The 12,963-nt window shown below is 52.3% G+C and overlaps 1 pseudogene; it reads left to right on the forward strand.

Moving 5' to 3' along the window:
- Positions 1–8,549: 8,549 nt before the first annotated feature.
- LOC144142947 (uncharacterized) lies at positions 8,550–10,438 on the forward strand (annotated as a pseudogene).
- Positions 10,439–12,963: the final 2,525 nt, after the last annotated feature.

Genomic DNA, 12,963 nt, shown 5'->3' on the forward strand with positions numbered 1-12,963 from the left:
GCATCTATGTATGTTGCCTGTTCGTATTCTTTGTACCTATGTATGCGGTGCATCACCCGAGAAGGCCCTGTGCTGTTGGTGAGCACTTCAAATAAATAAATAAATAAATTACGTAGTGCGAAAAAAAAATCGTCGCATGGGTTTGTTCTTCTTTTGCGATCTGTGCCTTTGAATGTTTGATGATCGGTAGGGCGCACTTTCACCGAATGTTGGACGCCCTTTTAGCGAAACTTCTGACGTACTCCTTCACGCAGTTTTTATGTTAGATTAGAATGCTCTCACGATCTCGCACCTTTTTTTGTTTATTTATTTATTTTTTTATTTTTTTTATTTTTTATTTATTTATTTATTTATTTATTTATTTATTTATTTATTTATTTATTTATTTATTTATTTTTTTGTTTATCTTCTAACTTGGACGACAATACTGCTGGCCAGAATTAGGCCCAACCAGGAGTGGAAAGATAAAAACATAGCATATCAGGCAAATGTAAGTATACAATCTCCATATTAGAAACACCAACAAAGAATGGCAACGACAAAAAATTTCTACATGTGAAAAAGCTGATCAATTGATGCATGCAGATTTGGCGAAGTGAACACAGTGGCAGGCAGACTGTCCCAGTCAGGTATTGCTCGCAGGAAAAATGAATATTTATGAGTGTTTGTGCGGGCGAACAATGGACGTAGATGTAGGAAGGGATGTAGATTTTTTTTTGCAAATAAATTAGCATTACCGCCATCAAAACCAGTGACCGACGATTTACCTAGCCGACATGCTTACAGTGTTAGGGTTGGGGTTTGTTAGGGTTTGTTATGACTACGAGCAAAAACGACTCAGCTCCACTGAAGCGAAAGTCATGCAGGTAGGAGCTTCGGCTTCAGCTTTAGGAGGTAATTGCTGAAGCGCCGGTTCTAAAAAAAAGTTGGAAAGCTGAAAAACGAAGTGGTAGGTTTCGATGACCATAGACACCATGGCATAATGGTGTGAAATCGAGGCAACAGCTAACAAACTGACGCTTGCCTGGCTGCTTGCCTGTTTTTCTGGTAGACCAAGTTGCTGCTCATGCAAGTCTTAGCAAAGCACAGCAGAACGTAACTACACCGTTATAGAAGAAGAGAACCTAGCAGTCATCTCGCCTCGCCAAGCTTTCGTTTCATTCTGGTTGAGAAGCATTACTGCGCTGGCTCGTGAATTTTCGCCACCCTTACGCCTGCCATGCACGGTGTGCCTGCGGCTACAAGAATGCAACGTTGTTGTCACCCACGAAAGCGGACGCAAACATTCGCAAGCAGACTATTTTCTCGACTCTTAATGTAAACAACGGGCGGCTATTGTGGTAAACTGGACGAGTATCTGCCCACTGTAACCACCGAATTCCCCAACCTCAGTACGTTCACGGCTGAACAATGGCAAGATCAAAACCTAACACCAGTGTTCGATTCCTCACGTAGCTTTCTGACGCACAGCTCAGTCCGTATGCGCGACTGCTTACTCTACAAAAAGGTCTACTCGCCAACCGGTTGCCGGTTCCTTCTGGTGGATCCAGAAAATTTGCGCTCTTCGCTTCTTCATGCCGTGCACGTTGATGCCACGTGTCATTTGCTTTTCCTAGGCAGATGCCACATGGGCAGATGCCACGTCTGAGCAGATGCTACGCAATATTTGCTCAGACGCTCCCCGCATGCGCCAGCGCCGACGCTTTTACTGACCGAAAGTGCATCAAGGGGCAGAGCGATACGTCTCCAGTTGCCCCCACTGTCACCAGTAAAAGACTCCTACGTCCAGTCTAACTTGGCCAACTCCACGCGGTGAACCGTCGTACTCTTTATTTGAGAAAATCAGTGTCGCCCTGCTCGGCCCGTTTTAGGAGTGAAGCCCCATAGTGGCTCGGGCAGTTGGTGTTTCCTGTCGTCGTCGTCGTCTCAAGTAGTCACGGTGCTAAAACATCGGGACACCAGTTCTCCATCGCCTCGCGCTAGAAAGCTTGGTGCTTCAAAGAGACGAGACGAGCCAACGTTTTTATCTCCGTGGGCAAAAACGACAAGGCGCCAGGAATACACTTATACACTGCATGCTTCGGCTTTTCCCAGGTTTGGCGTTAGGGGAGATGGTCCGGTTTTCTTTTACGATCCGTGAATGGTAACTGGTGGGTAATCATTTGCGTAGGCTACTTTTCCTGCTATACGAAGACAGCTGCTATCATACGTGGCACTGCCACTGAGGACCCTCCCCAACTTACTACTGCACTGTATTCCGCCTCTCGCCGCTTCGCCCCGCGTCGTCATTAGTGACCGTCGGCGCCGATTCAGCCCCTTATCTATCACCCACAAGCGAATGGCCTCACTGAGCGCAACTGCAGTACACCCACGAAAATTATCACTCCTTAACGTTAACTGGAACCACAAACCTGGGGCGCAATGTTGCCGTTCGTTACGTACGCATATATTACCACCCGACACGAGACCACACACACTAAACTTTTTTACACCCTTTTAGCCAAAAAGGGCGTAGCATAGGTGGAAAAAGGGTGTTGGGAGGCCTTTACACCCTTTTTCTTGAGTCTCAACACCCTTTTTCTAGCTCTACGCCCTTTTTGTTTGAAAATAAGGGTGTTGATCAACTTCAACACCCTTGGTTTTTCTTAGGGTGTTGAAAGGGTGTGGAAAAGGTGTTCAGCTGTTCATTGAATAAGGCCATGTTCGGATGGATAATAGCACTGTAAAGAAGAAGACATCCCCTCATATACTCCTCTACTCGCAAGAAAGTTCCAAACGCAACAAAAAAAATAATTGCTCTTATGCAATGATCGCTCGTTTCCTTATTGGGTGCACCTCATGCCCCAAGTTTAGCTTTGGCACGTGAAACACCAATTTGAACCTTCAAAATTAAGAAGACTGTAGTCGTGTGGCGAAAAGGATGTTTACGAACTGCAACACGCTTGGCTTTCTGTAGGTTGTTGAAACGGTGTGAAATAGGTGTTGAGTTGCAAAAAAAGAACAGCGGAGCTGGGGGTCGACCTAGTTTCTTCCGGTGTTGCTAGGTTTTGTTATGTTTGCTAAGGTTTACAATGTTCTTGCTAAGCCAGGATGACCGCTCAGGGATGAGGCCAAATTTAACCAGATTTTACAAGGCTGTTCCAGTGTGCCCGCCTCCCCACCCCCTCCCCATTTCCAGGAGATCCAAGAGGGAAACAAGGTAGGTCGGCCCCAGCGTTGCTGTTTCTCCAGTCTTGCACCACTATTGCAAGCTGCCCGAATTTTTTTTACCTTTTAGAATCCAAAAAAGACTAGTACCTTTGAAATGGTACAGTAAGAGGTGCGGATACGCATACGCCCCTTGTGCTCACACTCTAACAAGCTCGAAAGCCGACTTCACTGTCATAATACCCTATCTGCGGTGGTGCACCCTTTACAGGCGCCCCAGTTTTTTCTTTGTATGTTTTTGCTAATGTTGCCGAAACTACCTCCTGAAGCTTAAAGAGCTTCACTGGTAATAAATTATGCCAATTCATATTGCTGTAAACATCGTGAGGCACAACCCCCCCCCCCCCGCCCGCTTGTAGAGAATGTTCAGTCCACCCGTGTAACAGGTACAAAATGCCTCCAAAATTGGAGGTCTCTCCACCTTTTTTCTTCGTTGGCGGTCTTTTCTCACGCCCTTTTTTTCTTTACGCCCTGTTTCTTAGTTTCGAACACCCTAATTTGTAGCTTTACACCCTTCTGGGAAAAAGGGTGTTGAAATAATGAACACCCTTTTTGAAGGGTGTTGAGGTGGCAGGGAAGATTTGTATGATATTTAATAAAATTCTTTAACTTACGGATCAGAAAAACTACTGCGTAATTAAAAAGTTTTTGCAAATCCACGTGTTGATTTGTATATTCTCGTAGTAAAATCCATACTTCCAAAATTAGCGCTAAAATATCAGTTTTTTGCGACAAGCCCACCGACTCCATCTGGGGGCTTTCCTCTGCTGGGTATAAAAGCAAGAACAGCACATGTATTGCTAAGTAAGTATGCACTCCCTGTACCGCTTGCATCCCGTGTTCCAACTGTAACTTGTACGTATTGGCTGTTTGTGTTGAATGCTGCGCGCTCCGCCGTTTGACATTGCCTCTGCGCATGCCATCACCTCAAAGAAAGGGTGTGAGACTCCACACCCTTTTTTTAGGGTGTTGAGCATCCTCAACACCCTTTTTTAAAGGTGTTGAGCTCATCACCCTTTTTTCATCCATACACCCTTTTTTTGCCAAAACACCTTTTAAGGGTGTTAGCCATGGGACAAGATTTTTACACCCTTTTCGGCCCAAAAGGGTGTAAAAAAGTTTAGTGTGAGAATATACAGACCTTTCCAACTTCTATATGCGCGGCCCTCGTCGCGACACCGTCTTCTTTTCTTTTTCTCTGTAAGGTAATCCCGGCTCCGCAAATATTTGTCTGGCTGAAGTTAGCCCGCCGACTCACTCGATTGCGTATACTCGCCGCCTCAAGAAGCCGGTAGAAGTTGCGTTACAGCAGCAACCACAGAGACTTAAAGTGGGAAGCAGGCGATTCTGTCCGGCTTTCCCCCCCTAGCTCAAACACGGTGTGCTGGAATGTTTCCCGTGCCGCTGAAAGTGCGCTCCTGCATGACACGCCGATCTACCGTGCCTGGCGCCTGTATGGAACCACGTGTCTCTGACGTCACAGTTGCTACTTAAACCGCTGCGAAATAAACGGCGGGGCTTTTTCTTGCTTGCCTATCACCTGGTCTGCCGTCGCCTCCTTTCTTTCGCCGATCACGGACTGATAGCGGCGGGCACCTCTACGACATGGTGTCAGAAGTTATGTGATCCGTCCACCTTTAAGGCCATCCGAAAAAAGAAGAGCCATCGAGACGTCGGCACAAAAAGTGACTGCAGTGGCAACCGCCACCCCCACAGCCCCCCCGCACCACCGCCACCCCCGCCAGCACTTCAGCAGCCACCACCGCTGGACTTTTACACTACCTCGGAGTGGCCGGCATGGATACAGCACTTCGATGACTATCGATATGCGTCGGGCCTGAATGAGCGCTAGGAGGAGGCGCAAGTTTGCACTCTGCTCTACACCATGGGGCGGCAAGGAAGGGACATCTTCGCTACCTCCAATCTTCCTGTAGAAGTTCGAAGAAGTTGGGCTGGTCAAAAAATTACGCCCACCTCCCTTTGCGGGAACCCTGGTGTGATGCGACGCTGAGGTGGGTTCAAGCGCAAGCGGAGAGCAACCGTCGACCGAAAGGCCGCCGGAGAGCGGCACACCGGTTATATGCGCAGCGCGCCCGAAGGAGAGGAGACCGCGGAGAGAGAGAGTACTGCACATACGCAGCACCGCGCGCAGCGCCGCCCAACGGCGGAGTAAGAGCGCGCTGGGCCGCACACGCTCTCACCTGGGCACGCGCCGGAGCCAGTGCGTCTGCCGCGGCTATGACGCAACACAATCCAACACAATCCAACACAATTCACTTTAATCTAATCCAATCCAAATCCAATCCAATCCAATCCAAGCCAAGCCAAGCCAATCCAATCGAATCCAATCCAATGCCCCTCGCGAGAGTGTTCGCTATCGGGAGGAGAGGGGGAGAGTGGCTGCGGACAACGGACGCACGCGGACAACAACGGACGCACGCAGGAAGGACAGGGCCGCCGACAAGAGATGCTCTGAGCGTCGCATCTGAAAAAACGCTCTTCTATTTTGCAAAAGGGGGGGTGTGCTGGAATGTTTCCCGTGCCGCTGAAAGTGCGCTCCTGCACGACGCGCCGATCTACCGTGCCTGGCGCCTGTATGGAACCATGTGTCTCTGACGTCACAGTTGCTACTTAAACCGCTGCGAAATAAACGTCAGAGCTTTTTCTTGCTTGCCTATCACCTGGACAGCCGTCGCCTACTTTCTTTCGCTGATCACGGACTGATAGCGGCGGGCGCCGCTGCGACACTCGGGTTGTGTGAGAAGCGCACTACATAGGAGCTTTGCCGGTTCCGGATCCCATAGTTAATGTGAATAACGTCATCTCACGGCTCCTTGCAAACGGCAGCTGGAGCAGAATTACTCTAACGGTTCACGTAGCCTGCCTCAAACCCTGTCATTTTCCAGACGTGACTTGGCCCGCGCGGAAGGCTGCGTCTCCGCCGGTGGCACTTTACACTGCCTACGTACGGTGCACAAGATCATGGTCTCGTGGATCGAGGAACGAATTGAGGTATTAGTGCTTCAGGAAGCTATCTGGGGGAGGCAGAGAAAGAAGAGATTTTTCGGGCTTGCAGTTTTCCGTATTGAAAGAACGCATATCCCCTTAAGAACAAATCATCGTTCCCTGCTGCCCGTAACAATATTCTAGCAAGCGTTCGGAGATTCGGGCCCTCCTCCGATATGCAACTGGAGGAAGCTTGGTAGGTTATATCGCAACTATTGCTTTGCATAGTCTGTGCGCGGGATGGGGATGGGAAATTTCGTATGCAGCGGAGTGGGTAAGTATCTGCTTCGAGTAGTTCCCGAAAAAGCCTAATTCGCCTTCGACACGTGTTATTGCTTTTACATGTTTCATTTCTATTACATCGGTCACAGGTATCTCCGGACAACTCAGACCCCGTTGGTGGTAGCAAAGCTACTCCGCCAGGAGCATCGCGTCGCACGCGAGTAGGTGTGGGCGAACGGACGAGCTCTATTTACGTCACAGCGGACGACACGCAACTGCCCGAAGGACAGAGGAACGCGTTCCGAAAGCGCATGCGCGCGTTCCTTCTGATGCCTGACGCAAGCACGCACATCCTGTGAGTAATCAATCCTCTTCAGTGTCAGTTTTATTACCGTTGAAGAAAAATGTGTTCTGCTGGCCAAATGACGGGAATCTGTGGAAAAACCATTACGGTCAATGGGTGCTGTCACTAAAAGGAAAATGATGTGCCTTTTGCACGGGCACAAAGTTGTTAATCAAATCATAATGTAATCTTTAGCGAGCGCAGGCATGTGATGGTGCACCGGCGAGAATAAAAAATGGCCGCGTATCTGCTCCTTTCGTTGCAAATGTCGAATGAAAGACGATAGTATGTGCCCCTGGCAAGTAAATGCCTCCCTTCTCTTTCTGGTCACCTCTCCTGTATCGTTCCTCCTAAGATAACACGCTAGATGTTTGCTCAAATCAATTTAAATTTACCGCGTTCCACTGCTCCAGGTTGGGTGCCTCGATGCCTCGATGCCTGCGCGACCGCGGATACGCGCGTAAATCGAAGCACCTTACTACAACGTTTATAGAACCACGTCGCTGTACTCCACGAGCTTTCTAAGCGGAACGTGAAACCTACCTCATGGAAGCTTTCGTTGCTGTTCCCGTTTGATTTTTAAAGGCCCCATGCAGTGCGGGCAATAGCAGGCGACAGTTTTCTGTAGTTGATGTGTATTTCATTTGATATCGCAAAAACCAAGGATCTATTAATTTTTTAATAAAGGAACACTGCAAATATCACTCATGTATTGACTTTATGCTTTATTTTTGCGTGATGTCTTGCTCTTGCTCAACAATGTTGACAAGTATGAACATTAGCACTGGACCTCGACATTTAGAGTTGGCTGTGGGTATAAAAGACTATTGCTGAGTTTCTGTTTCACTTTGGCCGCGTGGCTGAATCGAGTCACGCAGACAGACAGACAGACAGACATACAGGGAGAAAGACAGACAGACAGACAGACAGACCAAAATTTCTGCGTTTAAGTAGCCCAAGAAAGACTCTCGTCTTTAAAGAACTAAACTCCCCTTTCTGAAGTAAAATTGTTGATACGCGAAGCTTTCGCAGTTCTGCACCACGTTGTGCTTCCGGACGCCCGTCGACGACGCGTCCAGGTTTTCGACGATCATCTGCTCACTTGCCTTGCTCACCCTGTAGTTCTCTCATCGGGGAGACGTGTGGGTACGTATTCCACATCGCGACTCTTCCCCGACATGGGCTGCTTGACAGGCCGCCTCCTAGGAGGACATCTCGACTGCATTTAGCATGTTCGCGCCGAGGACCCACCGCACCTGCGCGTAGTTCATGCCAGGCTTCTGGTGACAATCACGGCGACGGCCTTGTGCACGTTGGACGCACCGCGGTCGGCCTTGTTCAAGTATTCGACCACGTAACTAGCGCACGTGCTGTGGTCGAGGATCACCGGCAAGTCCATGTTGGAATCCAGGACGGACGAGATCCACTGATTAAATGGGTTTACAAACTTTTCCATTGTGTTTTAGGTTGGTGGCGCTGCGGTCGCCAAAGTGAGCGAACGTTCCTTACCACAGCTCCCATAATTTTCACAATTAATGCGCCGCAATCATTAGTTACCGTGGTATAATTAGTACCAGACTGTTCGTGAAGGTATGGGGCATCGACCGATACCAGTTTCGCCAAAGCGGTACGTGATTCTCCCAAATTTTTCGGATTCTGGAAGTTGCGCGGGGCGGGCGTGCAGCGAAGCCTAACCCTAGGCTTCGCACGAGTACGGCCCCCGGGGGCGCCGGGCCCGGCCGCTAGGCCTAACCCGACGGGTATGACCAAGATGGCGGCGGCAACCGCAACGATGGAAGTGTGCGCGCCACAGCAGCCCAGTGCAACGCCGGCGCTGTTCGTCGGCAGTCACAGAGGAAGAACCAGCGTCGAGGTCAACGGCCACGACATTGCACCCGAAGAAACGAGCGGCTGGACGGCGGCCGGCAAGAGACTCAAGCAAATCACTACGCCAGGTGAGCGTCTCGACGAGCCCCGCGCCGCGTCGGACCGACAACCTAGGCCTAGAGAAAGGGCTAACTTCGCAAAGCGAGTGGCCGCGACGATCACGAAGGCAGCACGCATGCCGGCAGTCATGCCGAGGGAGGAAATCAAGATAGGGGTGCGACCGCGCGGCGGCCTCAACGTGGCCAGAACCGGAGCCTCGATCATCATGTCGGTCATCATGGCGGCGGCCCGAGTAACGAGGGAGGAAGCTAAGGAAGACACCATATGCACGAATGCGGCGCAGAACATCATCGTGGTCAGCACGCCCGACGAGCGCCGCGCGCCGACGTATACTCCAAGATCAGGGCCCTTAACATTGGAGGGTCCACTTACAAGATCAACGCGCACCGCACGGCGCCCGAAGGCACGGTCAAGGGAGTCATTCGCGGCGTGGCGATCGAAGACACCCCAGAGGAAATCAACGACAACATTGTTAACCAGTACAACCCGCTAGCGGTGGAGGCGCACCGGATTGGCAACACGACGACCGTGATAGTACTCTTTGCAGGGCAGAAGGTACCCAACTACGTGAAGTACGGTTCCATGCTAGTGCGATGCGGCTTATACCGCAAGCACTTCGAAGTCTGCAGAAAGTGCGGCAAAGTGGGACACAGGATCGACGTGTGCCCATATCCTAACACCAGAATATGTTTTGCGTGTGCAGCCGCCAACCCTGGCGCCGACCACGAGGAGGAGTGCAAGCCCCACTGCAAGCTCTGCGGTGGGCAACACCCGACGGGCGAACGGGAATGCAAGAACAGATATAAGAAGCCGTTTGTGGTAACCAAGAGACAGTGGGAACGCAAGATCGAGACTCTGCAGCAACAGCGACAGGGACGGGTACCAGAACCGGCAAGTTTCCCGCCACTCGCACCGAGGCGAGAGTCGCGTCAACGAAGCGCCAGCCGCCGGCGAGACAGGAGCAACAGCGCGAGGCGGGGAAGGAGCGCCAGCCGTCGGAGACGATCGCCGTCCCAGCCCCGGGAGAAGGTCACGTGGGCCGACGCGGTCAAGATGGCGCCCACGACGAGACTCCAGTCCCAGAGGCAACACGCTAAGACCAAGACCCAGGAGGAAAGCGGTGCCGTTACGGCTCTGCGCGCAGAAAACGAGAAGCTTAAGCAAAAGATCATCGAGCAAGACGCCACCATCAAGGAGATCAACGAGAAGCTCGCCATGCTGATCTCGATGCACCAACAGCAGCAGCAGCAGGCCGTGCAGCCAACAACGCCGCAACCACAACCCCAGCCGACGCTAGAGCGACACCAAGAAATAATGAACGAAGACGAACCAGAGCCGGAAACTGACCCTAGGGCGGCCCGCCCGTCGGAGCCGAACCCCAAAGGACGGGTGGTGGAGAGCGCCAGAGACCGCAGGATCAACGCGAGACTAGACAAGCAAGACGAGCGGCTGGATCGCCTAGAAGCCAATGCAAAGATCACCAACGAGCGACTCACGGCCCTCGAGAAAACGACTCACGCAATGAATGAGCGCCTCACGGCCCTCGAGCATGCAGTGCAGGGACTACAGAACGCGTTCACGCAATTACAAGCACAAATTCAATCCCAGATACAGGGACTGGAGAATGAGATCATTGCCAAACTGCAGCAACTATGGATGGGACAACCCGCCGTAGCACAGCAACTTCCGCAGTCGCAGCCCCAGTGCCAATAAAGGACCTCTTGGTCTGGCACTAGAACTGCAATGGGTTCTCACGACGAAAAGCGGGGCTACAACAACACGCAGCTCAAGCGCAAGCCCGACGCAATACTACTGCAAGAAACCCACTGCGAAGGTCCCCCGCCGAGATTACAGGGGTACCGTACCCACGCAGAACCAACTACGAGACACAGCGTGGTGCTCAACGGCAAACGGCGCAGACACAGAGGTACGTGCATTCTGGTTCGGAGGGGGATCACCTTCGTCGCGCACACGCTTCTGACCAACAGCACGGCGGCTCACTGCATGGTCGAGCTCGTTACGGGTAAAAGGAAGAAGGAAAGCGCATTCGTGGTGAACGTATACAGTAACCCGCTCCACCACCAGCAGCGCTTCAAGGCCCTCATGCACAAGGCGGCCTGGCTGGCCGGCGGGAACACTGTAGTAGTATGCGGCGACTTCAACGTCCCGAACCAGGCTTGGGGACACGCCAGAACGACGGTCAAGGGAAGAGAAATTCTACAGGATGCCATAGACGCGGTCTTGAACCTGGTGACGGACCCGTCGCAACCCACAAGAACCGGTACGTCGGTGGCGAGGGATACCACCCCGGACCTGACGTTCGTCAAGATGGGGACGGCGTGCTCGCGGGAAGAGCAATGGCGCAACACGGGAGCAGACCTTGGCAGCGACCACATGATAGTGGAGGTCAGAATCCGACTCGCCGGCCGCAGCAACTACGGCAAGAAAACGCACAAGCTCACGGACTGTGAGGCGTTTCGCCGGGCGCTACCCGAAACGCACGACGACATAGAAGACATAGAAGAGTGGACCACCACCGTCATGAAGACGGTGGACGACGCTACTCAAGAAATAGAAACGGACGAGGACATCGACAAGATGGACAGCCGCTTGGCGCCCCTTCTGGAAGCCAAGAGCTCACTGAAGGCGCGCTGGCTAAAACAACGCACCAACCGTCGGCTGAGGAAATGGATGGCCGAACGCAACAAACAGATCAAAAAGCACTGCAGGGTGCTGTGCGCCCAGCAATGGAACCAGGCATGTAACGAGGCGGACGGCATGATGCACAAGGGAAAGACGTGGAAAATGCTACGACACCTCGTGGACGAGACCACAACCAAGAGTACCCAACACAACAACCTTGCCCGTACGCTCCATAGGGCCATCACGGAACTGGGAGAGGACGAGGTCAAAAAAAAACTGGACGCCAAGTACCTCCCGACCACCCCCACCGAGGACCAAACGGGTTACCTCGGAGAGGAGAACGCGGAGCTAGACAAGGACATAGAACCATGGGAAGTGCGCGACGCGCTGCAGAATCTCAACAGAAGATCGGCGGCGGGACCTGACGGTCACCAACAAGGCGCTCAGGAACCTAAACGACGCGGCAGTGGAGGCGCTGACGCGCTGCTTTAACAAGTGCTGGCGCGCAGGCCAACTCCCAAGCAGTGGAAGGCGGCAAAAACGATCCTAATCCCAAAACCCGGCAGGCCCCCGAGCATAGAGAACCCTCGACCAATTTCACTCACGTCGTGCGTGGGGAAGGTGCTGGAGCACGTCCTCATGAACCGGTGGCAACGCTACCTAGAAGACGCAGAGCTCTACCCCAACTCCCTCATAGGATTCAGAAATAAGCTGAGAACGCAGGACGCCATGATCCTGCTAAAACACGAGATCCTGGACGACGACACAATGACCAGAGACAATAGAGCGGTGCTTGGCCTGGATCTGCAGAGTGCGTTCGACAAGGTCCGACACTCGGCAATCCTAGGACAAGTCTCTAAACTCAACATGGGAGGACGGACGTACTACTACATCAGAGATTTTTTGACGAACAACATCTGCGCGGGAGACCTGCAGCTGCCCGAAAAGAAGCTTGGCAGCGTCGGCACGCAGCAGGTTCAGTCATTTCCCCGCTGCTGTTCAACCTGGTGATGATCGGCGTGGCAAATCGGTTGTAAAGGGTGGCGGCCGTCCGCCACACCATCTACGCCGACGACGTCAAGCTGTGGGTGCCGGGAGGCAGCGACGGACATATCGAGACCACTTTGCAAGAAGCTATAGACGCAATCGAAGAACAGCTCGACGGATCGGGCCTCGTCTACTCTCCGACCAAGTCGGAGTTGCTGCTACTCCCACCGAAGGGCGTTAGGAAACGCAAAAGAGACGACCGGTCAAGCATCGTCTTACACACGGCAAACAGACAGGTCATCCCAGAGGTCGACCAAATCAGGGTGCTGGGCATGCTTCTCGAACGAACGAGGGTCAACGGCGCCACAGTAACCAAGCTGACCACGAAAGCCGACGCGGCCATGCGCCTTGTCCGCCGAGTCTCCAACAGAAGGGGATGCATGAAGGAGGAGAACCTAATGAGGCTTGTCCAGTCCTTTGTCATAAGCCACGTCGCGTACGTCGCCGCGTTTCACAACTGGAGGGCGTGCGAGAAAGCCAAGATCGAGGTGACCATACGTAAGGCGTACAAGACGGCTCTCGGCCTCATCAGAAGTACGAACACTGAC

Source organism: Haemaphysalis longicornis, unplaced genomic scaffold, assembly GCF_048455015.1.
Source record: "Haemaphysalis longicornis isolate Haplotype H1 unplaced genomic scaffold, Haemaphysalis longicornis Haplotype H1 scaffold_6, whole genome shotgun sequence".
Taxonomy (NCBI): Eukaryota; Metazoa; Arthropoda; class Arachnida; order Ixodida; family Ixodidae; genus Haemaphysalis; species Haemaphysalis longicornis.